Source organism: Octopus sinensis, unplaced genomic scaffold (assembly GCF_006345805.1).
Source record: "Octopus sinensis unplaced genomic scaffold, ASM634580v1 Contig17274, whole genome shotgun sequence".
NCBI classification, from domain to species: Eukaryota; Metazoa; Mollusca; class Cephalopoda; order Octopoda; family Octopodidae; genus Octopus; species Octopus sinensis.
The window spans coordinates 15434-25000 of NW_021834935.1; the positions used below are offsets into that span (position 1 = coordinate 15434).

General features: G+C 39.2%; 1 non-coding gene across 1 annotated transcript; it reads left to right on the top strand.

Annotated features, from left to right (window-relative positions):
• Positions 1 to 8910: 8910 nt before the first annotated feature.
• Trnaq-uug lies at positions 8911 to 8982 on the top strand. Its single transcript has one exon. It is a non-coding gene; the product is annotated as a tRNA-Gln (tRNA).
• Positions 8983 to 9567: the final 585 nt, after the last annotated feature.

The following is a 9567-nucleotide window of genomic DNA, read 5'->3' on the forward strand; positions in this document are numbered from 1 at the left end:
GTATGGAAAACACCCGGCGAGAAACGGAAGAAAATTTGGAGAATGAAGGAAAAAAAAGAAATAACAATAATAATAATAATAATAATAATAATAATAATAATGATAATAATAATAATAATAATAATAATTGATAATAATGTTTTTATTTTTATTTTCAGTTTTTCAAACAAAAAAGAAAAATAGGTAGATAAAGTAAAGAATGTATGGTCAATTTCATAGGGATGTTGAAGAGAAATAAGATGGCTGTGGATGACTAAAAGTGATTTAAAACCGGAAACGGAGGCTCTATCTGTACTGTTGTTACTGATGTTGTTGCTGCCGCCGCTGCTGTTGTCCGTGTTGTTGCTAACGATGACACAGCTTTCTTCTTGTCGCTGATACTGCGGCTGCTGGTTGCTGTTGTTGAACGAAGCGGTCTTCGTCCCAGAGTTCGCAAGATCGCGCCTATGTAGTGGGAGAAGTCCGAATCGTGGTCCTTTGCTATTCATAAAACCCGCAGAAGAGAAAGCAGGTCCCCCCCCCCGATACCGAGAGCATCGACGGATGGAGGAATGCGCATCCAGGCTCAGCGGTTGCCTAGGAAGTCGGGAACAAGAAACAGGAAGAAAGAATGAGAGAAAGTTGGGGCGAAAGAGTACAACAGGGGTCGCCACCACTCCCTGGCAGAGCCTCGTGGAGCTTTAGGTGTTTACGCTCAATAAACACACACAACGCCCGGTCTGGGAATCGAAACCGCGATCATCCGACCGCGAGTCCGCTGCCCTAACCACTGGGCCATTGCGCCTCCACTGCTACTGCTGTTAATGTGACCCTTGTAACTGTTGATGCTGTTGGTTTGTTGTTGTTGTTGTTGGTGGTGGTGGTGATGGTGGTGGTGTTAGTAGCGGTGGTGATAGTGGTTTTACACTGTTTATTGTGCCCTTAAGCAAGACACTCCATTTCACGTTGGTCCAGTCCACTCAGCTAGCAAGAAGACGTTGTACCTACAATTCAAAAAAGGGGCCAGCCAGGTCACACTCTACAGCATCCCAAATCTCACCGAGAACTGCGTAAAGGCTTCAGTTCCCTATTTAAGAGAAGGGAATTATGTTCATTATTTACATTATTCACATTTGATGGATATTTCTCCTCATCTTGTTTGTTGTTAACACAACCTTTCGGCTGATATACCCTCCAGCCTTCATCAGGTGTCTTGAGGAAATTTCCAGCCTGGGTTCTCATTCCTAAGGTATTTTTTCGATGTTGTTATTATTATTATTATGCCTACGGGCGTATGGCGTAGGGGTTAAGAGTGCGGGCTGCTAACCTCAAGATTCCGAGTTTGATTCCAGGTTGTGACCTGAATAATAATAATATGTATAATAATAATGATAATAGTAATAAGATCGAAAAATACCTTAGGAATGAGAATCCATGTTCGAAATCTCTCCAAGACACCTGATGAAGGCTGGAGGGTATATCAGCCGAAACGTTGTGTTAACAACAAACAAGATGAGGACAAATATCCGTCAAATGTAAATAATGTAAATAATGTAAATTACGTAAAGGCTATGCATGTCTAAGGAGTTCTCAACCACTTGCACATTAAATTCAAGTGCAGACTGTTCCATCGATCGGGTCAACTGGAACACATATCGTCGCAACCGACGGAGATCCAGTTGCATTGTTAATGAAATTTTTATTGATGCTGCTGTCGTGGTACTTGTGAAAGATGTTATGTTGTGATGTTGTTGTTGTTGTTGCTGTTAACATGTTTATTGCTGTTGTTTTTTCCTTTGTTGTTGTAGAAGCTTTAGTTGTTATTTTTGTTTTAAATCCCAGATTCCTTTAGAATCCCCTAAGGGCCTCCGCTCCATAGAAATACCCATCAGTAAATGGCTGGTTTAGTCTGTATCCATTATTCCCTTCTCTGTGTGTGTGTGTTTTTTGTTTTGCATATTTTTTATAAATGTTTCTATGAAAGGTGGGTGGTTAGGACGATGGGGGTGTACGGTTGAGAAAGGGTAACAACTTGGTTTCGTCTGTGTTCGGTTGGTTGGGGGGGGATGGTTGTGGTGGTGGTGGTTGTGGGGATGGGGCGAGCACTTATATTGATGGTGGCATCCATTTCATCATTGCATACGTAAAAGCACCCATCGCCACTACAATCGCCAACACCACCACCACTTCCATTACAACAACACCTACTACTACTACTACTACTACTACTACATCTGCTGCTGCTGCTACTACTACTACTACTACTACTACTACTACTACTGCTGCTGCTGCTGCTACTACTACTACTACTACTACTACTACTACTGCTGCTACTACTACTACTACTACTACTACTACTACTACTACTACTACTACTACCTATAATAGTAAATTATAAAACTGAGATCGATAATTATTTCCCAAACAATTCTTTGTTTCTAACGTTGGCACGAGGTCACATTTTTCAAAGTAGGGGCCAAGACGATTACATCGACCCTCCCCCCGACCCCAATACTTGACTGGGACTTCATTTTATCGACGTGTATCCAAGACGGTAAGAAGCGCATTGAGGGACCTCCTTGTGTTATGTCTAGCAGAAGAACCGAGCATATATGGAAGCCGTCAAACGCTAATTTTTTGTTGTTATTTATTTCTAGGCTGACCATGTTACAACAGACCTATAATCATAGACGTTCCGTGCACGACCATCATGTACTCATCAGGAGCGTTGCTTATCCCGCTCTATATTATCTTATATATATTCTGCAATATATATAATATACAGTAATCCCTCGCCATATCGCGGTTCACCTATCGCGGTTCACATATCGCGGTTCACCTATCGCGGTTTATTATTTAAGCTTAAGTCGATTCCTCCGTGGTGTTGTTTTGCATTTATAATAAAATAAAGTAGTTGTATACTGTCAACTTAATATGACAGTCCCATGACGGGAATCATACTACTGCTATTTAGCCCTAGGAAGCAGCAACGCTTCCTGTCGGCCTTGAGACATTTCCTGTGTCCTTACGTTTACAATCCTGCATCCAGAGACTAGTTTCTGAGTCTTGCTCGTCAGCAGTCTTGAGTAGCACGGCCTAGAATTCTTATATGTTTACAAGAGCTAGACAGGCATCTCCAACTAGCAGGCCATGCTACTCCAGACTGATGACGAGCAATGACTCTGAAACTAGTCTCTGGATGCAGGCTTAGCTGGGTGGAGGTGCTTATCTCCCCCTTGTAAACATAAGGACAAGGAAATGTGTCAAGGCCGACAGGAAGCGTTGCTGCTTCCTAGGGCTAAATAGCAGTAGTATGATACCCTTCATGGGACTGTCACATTAAGTTGACAGTAGACAACTACTTTATCGTACCACTACTGCATAAATCTCTCTGAGATATTTAGAAATGTATTATTTCTATTTATAATAATATATATATACAAATTATAGAAATATACAGCACAGTACTGTTTCTGCTTCGCTGATTTTCACCCATCGCGGGAGGGGTTTTTAGAACGTAACATCCACGATAGTCGAGGGATTTCTGTTGTGGTTGAAGGTAGGTTTTGCAGCTACGTTCAGCAAAATGGACGACCACGTAGGAGCTCGGTTGAAGATATATCATTAATAGTTACTTTTGATGATAATGTTGCTGTTGGTATTCTTTAACCGCGAAGAAACGTATGATTGTAGACTTCCACCCATGACCATTCCATCTTAACTTATGACTGAGAACGCTGGAGCAGCGTTTTGGAATAAAAGTGTGCGGTCTGAGGTAGGGCTGTCTGTCCTTCCAAACAAGGTAAACAGCCATATGGAAACACCACCGTTGGCCAGTCGTTGTTTGTTAAATAAAATGGATGGAAATCGTATGTGACGTAGATGCAAAGAAAGGCTGCAGACGAAAGCTGGAAGACACGGTTTAATAAAATGATTCCAGCGTGACGATATTCACAGACCGTGGCAGGCATTCTTGAAAGGAAATTATTTTTAATAACACCTGTCACAAAGCTACTAAAATAAATGCTATCTTTTGAAAACCCACCTCCACAAATATATCTTTAGATGTGTGTGGTGTTGAGTGTGTGGTGTGTGGGGTGTGGTGGTGTGTGTGTTGTGTGTGTGTGTGTGTGTGTGTGTGTGTGTGTGAGTGTATTTAGATTCGGTTATAATAAAAACAATTTTACTTTAATTGTACTGCTAGTTAGTTATACCGAGAGGATTGTAGCTGTTATCTCAAAACTAAATCTTTACAAAAAAATTTGTAAATACGTGACTGCTTAAGTTAATTCAGTGGCGGAGAATACGGTTGGTGAATCATTTGAATTCTTGTCGCAGAGAACGAACGAAAAACCATCGTCTTCCATACACACCGTTATATTTTCTATTTATTAATCTATCGCTCTATCTGACTGTCTATTTCTCTGGCTAGCTGCCTGTCTAGTTATCTACTTTATTAGACATACTGACAGATAGATAGGCAGACAGACACACTGATAGCTGGATAGATAGATAGATAGATAGATAGATAGATAGATAGATAGATAGATAGATAGATAGATAGATAGATAGATAGATAGATAGATATGTTTCTTTATTAGCCACACGGGGCTGCACACAGACGAGACAGATTACAAAGTAGAGCTTTTCTTTATGGGGAGAAAAGAAAAAAAAGTGGAGTAGGTTTTCGATCAAAAGGGATAGTAAAAGGGAAAGAAAAAAAGGAAAGAAAAGAAAAAAAGAAAAAGAAAAAAGATCAGTAGGGATCGTGTATCACAGAAATGTCATGCTGTAAAGTGTAAAGGGTGAAGCTGATAAAGTTTATCCGTAGAAAGAAAAGCCTACGGAAAATACCACGGTAACCTCGGCCAATAATGTTACATGTTAACACATTTGTTTGCAAGTAGGTAACCCTCTCTTTTAAACTTTTCCGGGTTCATAGGATTATACTCAAGGTGGCTTCGTCATTCATACGTGCCATCCTTGCTACATTCACCCATCTTTTTTTTGAAACAGTCGCTATAGATAGATAGATAGATAGAAAGATTAGATAATTAAATTTGGGATTGGAAGCAGCTCTAATCACGAAAACATTACGAAGTTCACATACTTAAAGTCCCTTTTGGTTATGCGCTCGTTGGTCGCGAGACACGTACACAGAAAGTCCCTCTAAGACGTCGAGTGTTAAAAAAAAAACACAAGTTGTCTTAAAGCAACTTTTCCTCTGGACGAACCCCGCAGCCAAAGCGCGCAAAATGAAAGAACAGTTTGTGATGTCAGTAAGATATGTTATAGTCTCTGATTTAGATACAAGTCCAGTAGTTTTTGTAGGGGGAGTTTAATAAATTAAGCCGACACCAGACATTCCTTGGTTCCCTACACTTTCGATCTCGGAGAGTCGAGAGGCTAAGTTTACATAGGCGAGATTTGAACTCATAAAGTTGAATACAGGAAGAGATATTGCTATGCATTTTCCAACACTGACATTTCTGCCAATCTCTCTCTCTCTCTATTTTTATTTATCTATCTCCCTATCTATCTATCTATCTATCTATCTATCTATCTATCTATCTATCTATCTATCTATCTGTCTATCTAATTGTCTATCTATATATCTATCTATGTATCCATCTGCCTCTCTCTCTCTCTCTCTCTCTATTTTTATTTATCTATCTCCCTATCTATCTATCTATCTATCTATCTATCTATCTATCTCCCTATCTGTTTATTTAATTGTCTATCTATATATATATCTATGTATCCCTCTGCCTACGTATATATCTCCCTACGTATCTATATATCTGTCTCTCGCTCTTTCTATCTATCTATCTATCTGTTCTATCTATCTATCTATCTATCTATCTATCTATCTATCTATCTATCTATCTATCTATCTATCTATCTATCTATCAGTCTGTCTGTCTGTCTGTTTATCTATCTATCTCTCTATCAATCCAAATACCTATCTATCTACCTGTCTGTCTACGATCCCTATTAATCACCACTTTTTTTTCGTTTTTTTTTTTTCACGATCCCTTTTGATCAGAATTCGCCCCATTTTTTCTCTTCTCAAAAATAAAAATTCTACTTTGTATTTTGTCTCTTCTATGTTCAAAAGTATCCCGCCTTGGTCTTGAATGAGGAGTGGGGGATGGTGGAGTATACGGGCACAAGCGATATATATATATATATACACCTGCATATATATATATATATATATATATATATATATATATACGAATACATACATACATGCATACATATAAGTGTGTGTATATGCGTGTATGTGTGTGCGTGTGTGCATGTATGAATATACATACATACACATATATATAAAACTTGTTTGAGTGAATGAGTGAAAATCTAAATCGTTACCATTGAACTCAGCATCGCCCTGTCCTGAAGGTCTCTCGTTATCGATACAATGGCCTCAGCTTATTTGGCAGGCTTCCCGCCCTGGTGCTAAGTATGTGGTTGGCGCCCAATAACACCCAGCACACTTCAGTAAAGTGCTACGTTTATTGACTCACCGACCTATTGGAATCGTTGCAGACACTCTGCTGAGATGACATGCTGTTTATCGCAGACAATCTCCCTCATGAATTCGACCCAACTCTGGGTTTATTGTCTCTGGTTCTCTTCTCACGGTGTTTTCTTTTTTTTTTTTTTGTTATATATCTTAATATTCTTTTAATCTTTTATTTGTTTCAGTCATTTGACTGCGGCCATGCTGGAGCACCGCCTTTAGTCGAGTAAATCGACCCCCCCTCCTGGACTTATTTTTTGTAAGCGTAGTACTTATTCCATCGGTCTCTTTTGCCGAACCGCTAATGTTACGGAGACATAAACACACCAGCATCGGTTGTCAAGTGATGCTGGGGGACAAACACAGACACACAAACATACAAACACACGCATATAACATATATACATAGATATATATACATATATATACATATATATATATACATATATAAAGTTAATCCAAACAAGAAAACACAGAAAAAAACACAGCAACGCGAGGACGTGGAACAATTAAAGTATTATTGGACGCTCAGGAAAGAAGGGAAGGATATATATATATATACACATATATATACACGCACACACAGTTGAAATTTATAGAAAAACAAAAGAGGAAGACAAGTGTAAGAACAACAAGCAAGTGTATTAGTTTGACGCTCGGGGAATATGGAAATGTCTTTTACGTTTCGAGCCTAAGCTCTTCGACAGAATGGAATAAGAGGAGATAAACAGAGAGAGAATGAAAAAAGAACGTACAGATTTCAGCGGTCCAACATGGCGAATGACTGGGGAAAAAAAAGAGGTTGAAGAGAGAGAAGATGAAAAGAGGGGGGATGAAAAAGAGAAAGATAATGAATAAAAAAAACATGTAAAAACGGATATATACATATACATATAAATATATATATATATATATATATATATATATATATATATATTATATATATATATATATATATATATAAAGTTAATCCAAACAAGAAAACACAGAAAAAAACACAGCAACGCGAGGACGTGGAACAAATAAAGTATTATTGGACGCTCAAGAAAGAAGGGATACATACATACATATACACATACATGCATACATATATATATGTGTGTGTATGTATGTATGTATGTATGTTATATATATATGTTACATGCGTGTGTGTGTACGTTTGTCGCATATATAATAAGTACTGGGCTAACAAAGAATAAGTCCTGGGTTCGATTTGCTCGACTAAAGGTGGTGCTCCAGCATGGTCGTAGTCAAATGACTGAAACAAATAAAAGAGTATATATGTATATATATATATATATATATATATACAAGGGGCTTCTTTCAGTTTCCACCTACCAAATCCACGCACAAGGCTTTGGTCGGCCCGAGGCTATAGTAGAAGACACTTTCCCAAGGTACCACGCAGTGGGACTGAACCTGGAACCATGTGGTTGGGAAGCAAGCTACTTACCACACAGCCACTCCTGCGCCTATATATTTATTCTTATTTAATAATTGATACTTTTTTACTATCGTTCTTGTTTTTGCATTTGGTTATCCCTATGCTAGCCTTCATCAAGCGTTCCAACTGCGACCATCATGTCTTTTTGATTTTAAGTGTACCTAGGAGTAACATTAACCAATGTTTCTCGTTTACTTTTATTCATTTTTACGGATCATCGTCATAAGATACGATACAGTTGTGACCACTCGTTTTCAAATCTTGTTGATCCAGGTTAAGTGTAGCTCGGAGTAACATTATTCGATGTTTCTCAATCTTTTATTAATTTGATCCTCAACATCAGGTGCAGCTCGCTCTCGACAGAACCAATACATGTGGCGCCACCTTGATATCATTTAACTGGCTCTGCACATTCACTGACAATTAATTCTGCGCAATTTTTGACATTACCCCTTCACACTTCCATTTTTCCAATGTATTTTCTCTTTAAACGTCGCTGCTATTTCTTGTAGATCGCCCCACAAAATACTTTTACCTGTTTTTGACCCCTAAAATTCGAAAGTCCTTCAGCTCAGTTACTATGGCGTGACCGAAATCACAAGAGTCACTCTGAACGGGACTCCGGTTCGTTGCAGGATCGAAGACCAGCAATTTTGATGGGAGAAGACAAGTCGATTATATCGACCCCAGTATTTGATTGGTTATTATATTCATCGAACCCGAAAGAATAACAGGCATAGTTGACCTCGGTGAAATTTGAACTCAGAAAGTAAAGAGCCGGAATAAATGTCACAGCATTTTAAACTAAGAGAAATAATTCAGGCTGTGGAAGCTGTTATTCAAGAAAAATCCGATTTTGTTCGGTTGCTTTCTTTGGTGTATTTATCTTTATTGTACATTTCTTTGATTGTTTATTTATTCTCTTTATATTTCTACTAATTTTCAGCAATCTGAAAGTACAGGTCTCATGGTGTAATGGTTAGCACTCTGGACTTTGAATCCAGCGATCCGAGTTCGAGTCTCGGTGAGACCTCTGTAAATCCAAGTTGATCGTTTTCTTTAATGGCGGTGCCCCAGCATGGCCACAGCTCATGAGCTGAAACTAAAATCAATCAATCAATCAATCTATTTCTGGACAATCGGGGATGGGGTTTCTGACTCAACAACCGCCACCAGTACAACAATTGTCCGACCTTATCTCCAGGAATAAGACTTAAAAAAGGAAAGAGAATAAAGTTATGGCTTACGCAATTTGCAGAATTTAAAATAAAATCTCTGAAGGAAATATGTCAGAGGGGCTAGAAGCATGCACTTGAACACCGCTGACAGTGGAGGTGCAATGACCCAGTGGTTAGGGCAGCGGACTCACGGTCGGAGGATCGCGGTTTCGATTCCCAGACCGGGCGTTGTGTTTGTTTATTGAGCGAAAAACCCTAAAGTTCCACGAGCCTCCGGCAGGGGTGTGGTGCGACCCCTGTTGTACTCTTTCCGCCCCAACTTTCTCTAACTCTTTCTTTCTTTCTTTTCTTGTCCCCGACTTCTACGCAACCGCTGAGCCTGGATGCGCATTTCATCCATCCGTCGATGCTCTCGGTGTCAGGGGGTTGACCTGCTATCC